An 11,564-nucleotide genomic window follows, 5' to 3' on the forward strand; every position below is an offset into this window, starting at 1 on the left:
CCCTTCTATCCGTGGTCTCCGTTGGACCCCTGAGTATGAGGACCGCGTGTCCCTCTACGCCGACGACATCCTGTTGTACTTAGCCTCCCCGCGTAAATCACTGATTGTCCTGGTCGATGTTCTGCGCTCCTTCGGCCGTAACTCAGGTCTTGTCATCAACTGGGCTAAATCCTGTGTCTATGTGCTTTCCGGAGAGGCTCCTGTTCTCCCGCGGGGCTGCTCGATCCAGATTGCCTCGCAGGGGTTTCGTTACCTGGGCGTCTATATTACGCTGGACCCAGTGGCCCGCTACGAGCGGAATTTGCTTCCCCCCCTCCAGCGCTTGAAGGAGGACGTCGCGCGCTGGCGGCGCTTGCCGCTTTCGCCGCTCGGCCGGGCGGCATTGTTCAAGATGATGTCGTTACCGCGCTTTCTGTACGCCCTCCAGAACTCGATGGACCTGGTCCCGGCGCGTTACTTCCGTGAGGTGGAGAGTTTGCAGCGCCGCCTGTTCTGGGACGGGAGGCCGCGTATAGCCCTGGCAAAGTTGACGCTCCCGTGGTATGACGGAGGGATTGCCCTCCCGGATATTAAGCGGTATTACTGGGCCTCCCAATTAGCTGCAATTAATCACGGCCTCTACGGGCCCGCCTTAAACCCGGCATTTGAAATGGACAAGATGCTCCTGCCCGGTGGCGATTACAATCGAGCGCTCTACACTAGCGTGCCCGATTCCCGCCTGACGGGACCCACGCGTGTCATGGTGCGAGTATGGCACGCGGCCAATGCAGCTATGGGATGGAAGGACCGTTTGACCCGGGCGTCACCGTTGTATGCGTCTGAGAGGTTGGGCTCCCTATGGACCTCGAAGGGCTTCGATAGGTGGGACACGATAGGCATTAGTACAGTGGGGGACCTCTGGACGAGGGGAGGATTCAAAACTTTCGAGACACTGCAGGCGGAGTTTCAGCTGCAGGGCAGTGAATACTTTCGATACCTGCAGGTCCGTCACGCACTGGGCTCTGTCTTCCCAGACGTGGCCGCCATCCCGGAGTCCTCCCCACTGGAGGATAGAGTGCTAGATGGCCACGTTCCGGACAGCACGATCTCCCTCATCTACAAGAAGTTGATTAATGACCGCTCGGGCTTACTGACTGGGCTCCGCGAGGCTTGGGTTGCCGATGGGTTGGAGCTGGACGACGAGGACTGGATTTCCGCGGTGGCCTCCCCGAAGGAGGTGGCCATCCCGGCTCGCCTTCGCTTCGTCCAGCTTAAGATACTTCACCGGGTGTACATGACGGGGCCAGGGCTTCTGCGTATGGGCTATGCCGAGGATGGACTGTGTAAGCGTGGGTGCGGTGCATTGGCGACCTTTTTACATATTCTGTGGGAATGTCCGAGGGTGGAGCGATTCTGGCGTGGTGTGCATGAGGTCCTGCGAGCGGTTACGCATGTCATGCTGGTGCCTGAAGCGAGGAGATGCCTGCTGAATGTGTGGGAACCGACCGACTACTCGGTTCCGCAGACGCGATGGGTGACGCTGGGTTATATGATTGCTAAACGTGACATCGCTCAACTGTGGGGATCCCAGAGGCCCCCGGCAGTGTCGGCCTGGATAGAACACATGGATTGGTGCATGTTCCGAGAGAAGGTGGTGTATGTGGCGCGGGGTAAGCCTGGGGCGTGGCTGAAGGTGTGGGGCCCCTGGAACGCCTACCGCGGGGGTATTTGCGAGCCGCCATTGTTGCCTCCCGCTTCACCAGCTCAGTCCCCCTAGATGACCCCCTCCTTCAATCCCGGGCACAGTGTTTTCCCAGTCCCAGACCTATTCCCCTTCCCCTCCTTCGATTTTAGTGTATGGTTGGGGTCCCCCCATTTGAGGAGCGTATGTCGTCATTTTCGTTCTCGGGTTGCCTTGCGGGTGTGGTTTTATGTTGTTGTGTTGTATAAAACGAAACCGTATTGTGGGCTCAGAGTCATGTGGCCCACGTTGCTGATACCTCCTGCTTTAGCGTCTCTGTAACGCCAAGTGCCTTATTGTATATATGTCATTTATTTCTGTCATTTTAGCGGCCGGCCGGAAGGTTGTAGGCCTGTACCTGTATATATTTGAGATTGTAATAAACGGTTTAAAAAAAAAAAAAAAAAAAGATATTCAGACAGCCTTTCAGTAGGTCCATCATTGCCCGAAATAATAGGTCTCCCAGGTGGGAATGGTAGTTCTTTGTGGACTTTAGGTAGTGTATAAATACAGGGGTATTTGGGTCGATCGATCTTAAGATAACCCATCTCATCCTCATCAAGTAATCCCATACCATGCCATTTTCCCAAGTGTAAATTGATATGTTCAGATAGTCTCCACATTGGATTACCAACAAGTGACTCATAGCAGGTTGAATCATTTAGTTGTGACATGATCTCTGCATCATAGTCCGTGCTCTTCATCACCACAATATTGCCTCTCTTATCGGCCTTCCTGATAGTTATGTTCTCATCTTTCATTAAGCATTTAAGTGATTCCCTTTCCCCTGGGGAGAGATTGTCAGGCCCCCTCCCAGGCCGTTTATTCTTTTCTTCATATCTATCCAGGTCTGTTAATACCAACCTATGGAAGATATCAATATTGTTCCCCATCAGTAGAGAGGGTGTCCATTTGGATTTCTCTCTAAGGCCACGGGGTATAGGTACATCACTTATCACATCCAAGTCACGCATAATGATTTTAGCACTCACCACCTCATCCTCACATTCAGTCAGTGACATTAGCAATCTAGTATCCAGAATTTCCTGAATAGGGATGTCACTTATCGATTGTTGCTTCTGCCGTTGAGGTAGTTTATTAGTCTCTGTACAAATCTCACTCTGTTTCTGAATTTTTATCCGTCTGATAAATTTGAACAAATCAATTTTTATATCACATACATCCCCTCAACTCTTAGGACAATAACCTAGTCCTTTAGTTAATAATGAGACATCATTACTAGTCAAGTTCTTATTCGACAGGTTCAGGACATTTACATCATTTACTTTCTCTGGTTCCATGAGCGTGTTCTCATGCCCGGTTTGTCTTCTCCTATTACCCCCTCTTTTTCCCCTCCTTGTTTTGGGCCTGCAGCCAGACGTCTGTTCTGCTCTCTGTTCCCCCGTTTGATGCGTTTTACATCCCGCAAAAAACGATTCTCGATATCACCTGTCTCTTCCCCTCTATCTGATTCCCCACCACTAGCTGCTGGTGTATCTAGGGAAGTGGAGACGGAGCTTAGTGAAGTGGCTTCCTTGGGTTTACTTGGTATGTCCTTATTGACAAATTCATCATATTTTTGGGCGAACGTAAAAATCCTAACATTCACATAATCAATTTCATCCCTCTTTAGTTTTCTAGATTTTCTTTGTTTAATTTCTGCTAGATGACGTTGGAGAACATCATTCAGAATTAAATAACTCTTTTCCGTAGCTTCTGGTAAGTTCAGGGTTTTGATTTCTGTTTCTAAGATTTCTATTTCAGTTTGGAATTTACCTGCTTTACGTTCGCAGTTTTCAATCAGTATCCCCATTAGATTGTTGGAGTTGTTGGTTAATTCTAATTCCCATGCAGTTAATAAATCTGTATCTAGATCGTCATATGTGGGTATTATTTGTGAGCGTAGGCCTCTGGGGATTCTCTGCACCTTGATGTACTGGCGCAGAGTGGCCCCATCCCACCATTTTGACATCTCATTTTTACGTAGTCTCTCCAAATGAATACATTTATACCTCAATCCTTCTTTTCTCATAGGATTTGTACCTGAAGTCGTAGTAGTGGCTGTTCTGTTGCCAGTAACGTTACCAAAAAGTTCCTCAGCTTCCTTCTCTCTATTATTTCTTTCAGTACTGAAAGTGTTCATGGTGTTTCTGCGCTGCCGCCTATTTTAGCTGAACTGAATTTAACTAGGAGAAAGGTGGTATGAGTAATAGGACAGGCGCTGCCAGAAATATTCACTAACTGGATCAAGCAAAAATCACCTCGCAAAAATACCGAAGCGCTAAAATCTCCCGTTAGCGAGTGGCAAACAACGAATCCCAATGCATCAACACCAATAGCGAAAAAATAAAGAATCGCTAAAATAATCCCCGTTAAAATAAAGAATTGCTAAAAAAAACCCTGTGAAAATAAAGAATCGCAAAATAATGATTCGGCAATACCGAAAATACAAATAGCGCCTGGCATTAGCGAATCGCAAATAAAGAATCGCAAAAGAATGCATCAAAACTCGCAAATACCGAAAATCTCCAAAATCGCTATTTAGCATGAGCATATTAAGGGGCATCAGAACCAGGAGGTAAAGTTGCAGAAAAAGAAAAAAAATTGCACAAGTCTACCACAGATGTAATCAATCAGAAAGCCATAAAAATTGGGCCTGGAGACCCTGTTTCCTTTCACAAAATGGAAGCCCTCTACGTGTTTGCAAGGAGGATGAGAATAAATGAGGAGAGGGTATTCAGATTGCGCATTACATTGCTGGGCCAAAATGAAGATGAAGTATATGACAAGTACCGTCTCAATCGTGCAACGATAATGCGCCTAATTGCTGACCTGGAACCACTACTGCAGCACCAGACACGTAAGACCAATGCCATTCCTGCTCACATCCAGGTCCTATGCAGCCTGCACCTACTGGCGTCTGGAAGTTTCCAGGGGGTCATAGCGGTAGCGGGAGGCGTATCACAAAGCGCTCTTTCACGCTTCTTCCGTAAATTCATTGATGCCATGCTGACAATGATACATACCCATATCAGCTTCCCCGCAACCCCACAGCAAATGGACCACATCAAACAGGAATTCTACCAGGTGGCCCAATTCCCCCATGTCATAGGATGCATTGACTGCACGCATGTCCCCATCTGTCCCCCCTCTGCCAATGAGTACATCTTCCGTAACAGGAAGTTCTATCACTCCATCAACGTGCAGGTCATGTGCGATGCCAAGCACATTATCACGGACATAGTGGCACAATTTCCAGGGAGCACACACGACTCCTATATATTCAGACACAGTGGCATCCACAGGCGTCTGCTCAATGGAGAATTCGGAGAGGGACTCCTGCTTGGTACGTACTCATACCTATTCATAACATCTGTATCACACATGTATCATCATAACTGCCGCTAAGCCTTTGCTTCCCCCCTGTAGGTGATAGTGCATACGCCCTGCGGGAATATATCCTCACCCCTACATCAACCCAGCTACACCACAGGAGCAACGCTACAACGCGGCCCATATTAGCACAAGAAATGTGATTGAGAGGACATTCGGGATCCTGAAGAGTCGCTTCCGGATCTTACATAAGACTGGTGGTGCTTTGCAATATAAACCAGACACCTGCTGCAGGATTGTAGCAGTATGTGCCATGCTGCACAACATTGCAACCAGAAGGGGGATACCCATAGAGGTGGACAGAAATGACAACTATCGGGATCAACCACCCACACAACACCGACAGTCACACGTTCCAAACACAGCTGAAGGTCAAAGGAGGCGGACATACATCACACAACATCATTTCAGAGCCAGGCAAGAATGAGCCATGACGATATCATTAGGAGTGCTACTGTTTACTTCACATGAGCACTTATGTAAGTGATGTTACATTAACATGCTAATTACAGTTCCCCCACACATTGTGGGCAAAAACATGACGGTTGGCATCACGGGAGTGCTAAGGCAAAATTAAAGTGGCCCATGGTTACCCCACCATGGTCAGGGATGCAGGACTGAATGTCTAGTGGCGCTTCCCACGAACCCCCAGCCTCCTATCGCGTGTCTCCTCCACCTCACCACGCTGTGTCTCTGTGGCTCTGGAGCAGCGCGAACTGCACCTCCTGGTGCAGGTCTCCAGCACCGACACGCTGCTCACACTGGATGCGGCCTCACTGCCCTCCTCCCCTCCCAAATTGCTGCCACTGAATGTCCCTGACTGCAAGTGTTCCACTGCAGTGGTCACCTGGCCTAAGGCCTTTGCCACGTCCCCACAGTAATGGCCGAGGTCCACCTGCAGTGACACGGAGCGGCGGGACAAAACAGCAGTGCTATTGCAGAGCTTTGTGATAGCCCTGGTCGATGCAGTGGTACGGAGCAAGGTTTGCCTATGCCTCCTGCGCTCGCTGTGTTCTCCTGCTCGGATGGCACGGGTGAGCTCCTGGAGGTTCTGACTTATGTCCCTATTGCCCTCTGCCACAACTGTGGTCATGTGCCGCACAGCGTCTGTTAGAGTGCACATGTGTTTTGCGAGTTTAGAAATATTGAGGTTCATTGTCCCCATGTGTCTCCCCTGCAGGCGCTGAACACGCAGCATCTGGGCCTCAACACCACCAGAGATGTTCCTTGGCTGGTCGGCTCCCTCAGCAGTACTGCGCATGGGCCTGCGCCGCTGTGTGACTCTGCCACGTGCTGGTGGTGGGGCTGGCGGTGTGACACGTGTCTGACTTTGGCCACTTGTGGGTGCTGGACTCGGGTCTGCATCCATCACCTGCAGGGAGGGGACATGTGCCCTGCGTCTTGATGGTATTGTCGCTTGTGGTGGTGGTGGTATTGTCGCTGGTGGTGGTGGTATTGCGGCTGGTGGTGGTGGGGATTGACCTCCCTGCGGAGTGTCGCCATCGGTATCTGCCGGTGTCTTGGAGATGATGAGGCGCTCACTGTCACCTGAATCCCCAGGAGATGCAGCTGTGTATGAAACAGTGCATTGTTAGTTTATTTTGTGACTACATCTGTTTGTCATTCTGCATTTATTTCCTACAATGAATTACATGATTTGACACTCTGTTGGCCCTGTACTGCTGATCTCATTTATTGTGCATTGGTGACTATACATGCACACTTGGCTGACATGACTACGACTCCCATGATGCAATACTAATGTGAGGGCATATGTGTTATGCACTTCTCCCTGCACACTGTGATTGACCTGGGGGATGTGGATGGGTATACGATATGCAGCGTATGGGCGCGGGCATGCATCTTACCTTGTTCTGTGGTAGCTGCGCCGGAGGTGTCCATCTGGGTTACTCCGACGACTGCCTCTGGCTCAATGGTCCCCTCAACGAGCTCCTCCAGGGCAGTGTTGGCAGGTACTGTGGATGGCCCCCCTCCTGTGCCAGCTGCCTCCTTGACCCTTTCGACAATTCGTTCCTTTGCCCTCTTCCTGAGGTCATACCACCTCTTCTTTAGGTCGTCGATGCTGCGGAGCGTCACTCCTACAGCATTCACCCTCTATGGGCTTACAAACAGTCACAAGAATATCAACCAAAGGAACCTACATATGAATTAAAGAGTGAAGACTTCAAGCTATACAATTTGTGCTGCTGATTTATATGTTGTCTCATGTTTATTTCGTATCTTTTGAACTACTGTGTTAATTAACATTGAGAATCAACGTGAGCTAGGGATTTATGTTGCTAATCCCAATATTAACCTATGAGAGAGGCAGGCCTTACAGTAGTTTGAAAAACAAATTTGAGAGTTTTTCAGTACCAGGATATGCCAAACGTAGATGTACATGTCCAACATCTTAAATACATTACACCCTGCCCTCTGGATTGTGTAGGGCCTACCTTAGGAGTGACACATAAGTATAAAAAGGGAATGTTTCAGCTTAACTAGAGGTTTATGTTGCCAAGTCGAAATGTCAGTGCAAACTACACATACAGGCTCTGCAATGGCAGACCTGAGCAATGGTTAGAGGGATACTTCACTGGGTGGTACAATAAGTGCTGCAGGCCCACTAGTAGCATTTAATTTACAGGCCCTGGGGACATATAGTGCACTTTACTAGGGATGCTTTAAGTAGATCAAATATGCCAATTGGGGATGAGCCAATATTACCATGTTTAAGGGAGAGAGCACAAGCATTTTAGCACTGGTCAGCAGTGGCAAAGTGCACTGAGTCCTAATGCAAGCAGAAATGAGATCAGAAAAATGGAGGAGGTAGGCAAAAGACCACCCACTGTAAGGCTGTCAGGTCTAACATGTGTCCTCCCTAGCTGAAAGTGGTGCTAGCTACTCATCCTTTTGGAAGTTCTCTTAACTAAGGTGGAAATTCTTGGAGAGACCATCAGCATTGTCGTGGTCTGATCATCTATAATATTCCACAGGGGTGTCTCCTCCACTAGGGCGGAGGAACGTTGCCCTACTGCTTTCCCGCAGTGCAAGAAAGCCAAAACATAAAATGGTAATAACTTTTAGTTATTACCATTTTATGTTTATTTGTGCATTGCGTGCGGGCAGAGCTGCCCGGCAGGATCGAAGTGGTTGCCCACTCCAGAGTGCGCAAAGACTGTTTGGTCGGCCCTCTCATTCCGCCCAAACCAGTCATGCGCACTCTACACTTCTCTATGCAGGCTGCACTGTAGCCTGCATGGAGAACCTGCCATCCCCTACAGCCCCTGGCTGGGTGGCGCCCGACCGATCACAGGCCCCGAACATTCCAGGAGACAACTTTAATTACTCAGAGATGAGCGAAAATTTTCGAGGGTACAGACATGATATATGATATGAGAGCTGGATACTTGTGAAACACAGAATTCACAATTGAATAACATACTGTAGATGCAGAAAACTTCAACAATTAAAAATTGAAATAGGAACATTTCCCCCCAGCGTACCCCATCCATTCCCCACACAATACCTTAAAGAACACTGAAGCATCCATCGCAGACTTTATACAGATCCCACCGAAACGGGGGTGAGGGCCGATAAAGTCCAACATTTACCCCCCAAGGGTCCCATCCCTAATGCATGTTCGTGGGACCTGTGAAGGAGTCTGTTACAACGTAGTAGCCTTTGTTGTTGCTAATGTGTAATCATATTTGTATTGAAGATTCCGCAGTGTGAGTGTAGTTCAGCCATATGAAAGTCTGACTTCCTTAAGAGTCCGGCTGCTGGGTTCCGAGTTGTTTATCTCCACGGGAGCGAGAGCACCAGGAGGACCTTGATCGGTGCCACCATTTATCTATGGAAGTTATGTTCTTGTGCAGGTGTGGGTCTCCGGATGAGAAATCCGAGTCTCGGGGCGGCGGCGTGTCAGACTTGACCAGCAGACGCTCATCTATCCATTGGAACACCCCCTCCGGGGTATCGGAGAACATTGAGTTGTTTTTATAGTTGACTCTGAGTCGTGCCGGAAAAAGAAGCATACAAGATATTTGCAATTCGCTGAAGCGCGCCTTAGCGGCCGTAAATGACTGTCTTGTTGTACAATTTTGGTGCAGTCTGGAAAGATCATAATCTGGTGAGACTCGAAGGTCAGGGACTTTTGATTTCATGCTTGTCTCAGGATTACTTTACAGTCATGATAGTTGAGGATCCGCGCAATTACGGGACAAGGGCGGGCCCCTGGCGACAGTTTGGCCGCGAGTGCTCGGTGCGCGTGCTCCAGCAAGAAGCAGGAGGACAGGGACTGATCTAGAATCCAGGATTTGAGCCGACGGTGTAGTGCACATGTCGGAGCCCTTACATCCCGGGACCCCACAAAGCGCAGGTTATTGCGTCGGGCTCTTCTTTCTGTATCTTCAGCTCGAGAGGCCAGCCCCTGTGTGAGACCCTACAGGGTACGGACCTTGCCCTGCAATGTTGTAATGGCGTCCTCCGCCCCTGAAATTCTGCTTCCGGCCTGCGTCACACGCTCCATTGCGTTGCAGAGATCCTGCCACAACAGCATAACATCTGCATCAACCGCACCAATCTTGGCATCTCATGTGTCCCTTGCTTGTGTGATTGCAGCAAGAAGTGCAGCATTGTCTGGTATGATGGTGGATGAATCAGTGGAGGTGGTATGACTGGCGGCGCCTGCAGTATATTTATCCAGTGTGCTCCGCTTTGAGGCCTGGCCGGACGTCTGGCTTTTGGACATGATGGTGGGTCTGAATATTGTAGGGATGAGCGATGTAGGAGCAGCAATATATGGCTAGGAATGCTGGGGACCCGAACCGTGAACCGGGAGAGTGCACAACGGGCGTGGATCCCCCCCACAAGCCACACTGGGAACTGGCCCAGCCGCCTCTGCAGTGGGACTACTACCCAACCTCTAACGGAAGCCTCCCAGGTCGTTAGAAACCAGCGTAGCCTCGGCCGCTTCACACAGGCCTGGCTAATCCTCCACAGGGTCTAAGTGCAGCCTCACATTCAAGGTGGTGGGCAGGGATCACAATGGTCTATATAATTACACGGGTCCTTCGTGGCCAGTAACTTTTAATTGAATGCGCTGCCTCTGGTTTGGACTCCTAGGTATGGCCTGTTGGGGTGCAACAATGTTGGCCTGTGTCCTGCTGGCTCACACCCTGGACGACGCAGTTAGCTATATGGCATTAAGTATTGGGCCTCCTCACATGCTGTGTCTTGTCTGTTGATCGTGTCCCACTCTGTGAACGATAGGTGAATGAGGGTGCCCAGCAGCACCCGCGTCTACGCGCCGCGGCTGGGCAATGCCTCCGCCCTCAGGCGCGGCGCAGGCAGCGTTCGGGAAACACCCACTGTTAGAAATGGGGGTCTCTAGTTGGCAAGGGCTTGCACCTTTGTCCAAGTAGGGACCCTTCTTCCTAGTCAGGATAAGGGAGTTTCACTCCTAAAATAACCCCTGCTCAACCCCTTGGTAGCTTGGCACGAGCAGTCAGGCTTATCTTAGAGGCAGTGTGTAAAGCATTTGCACATAACCAACAGTAATACAGTGGAAACACTATAAATGGACACCACACCAATTTTTTAAAAATATCCAATATTTTTTATACTTAGAACAAGACCAACATGATAAAAATCCATAAATCAGTACTTAAAAAGGTATACTTTGCAAGAATACGTGAACAACACAGTTCATACGAGTCAGTAGCTCCATCAGGGGCTACAGCGATGCTGAAAACAACAGAGTCTAACAGTTCCAGCCGACCGCGTCTGCATGGGCCAGCGAAAGCATGAACGGACTCGGTAACAGTACCTTTCTCGTGGCGGCTGACACATTGGTGCGAGCTGGTTGTAGCAACGGTTGCGTTGCAAAATGGAAGCCGTGCAGGGTGCGGTTGCCTCTCGATGTGGTGCAGGTAACGGCTCTTGACGATCGTCCAGACGGCGTCGGTGAGAACAAGGCTTACGGTGCAGGGTGAGACAGTGCTCGTTGCGGTGCTGGCAGGTTGGGGTGCACGCGACAGAGCAGGTTAGCGGGAGCTGGCGTTGGTCAGCGCAGACGGCAGTGTGGGACGAGGCAGTGCGTTGTGAAACTTATGAGGGGTGCTGAGCTACGATACGGTCACGGGTGTCAAAATCAGCGGCGGTGAGACCACAGGTCACGGTGCAAGCAGTGGCATGGTGGCGGCGGCAGCTGTCGTCGATGAGACCATGGTTGCGGTGCGAGATGCGGACGGTGCGGTCTGCGGTGCCGTCAGGACACAGAGCCAGCAACGGAGTCGGTTGCGTTTCCCTTCTCTGTGGCAGCTGAAACAGCGGTTCCAGAAGAGGTACCCAGAGGTTGGTGAATTCTTTGCCATCCCTGAAACTTCAGAACATGAGGCAAGCTCTACTTCAAGCCCTTGGAGATACTCAGCACCAGTAAAAGAAAGTT

This window comes from Triturus cristatus, chromosome 3_2 (genome assembly GCF_964204655.1).
Source record: "Triturus cristatus chromosome 3_2, aTriCri1.1, whole genome shotgun sequence".
NCBI classification, from domain to species: Eukaryota; Metazoa; Chordata; class Amphibia; order Caudata; family Salamandridae; genus Triturus; species Triturus cristatus.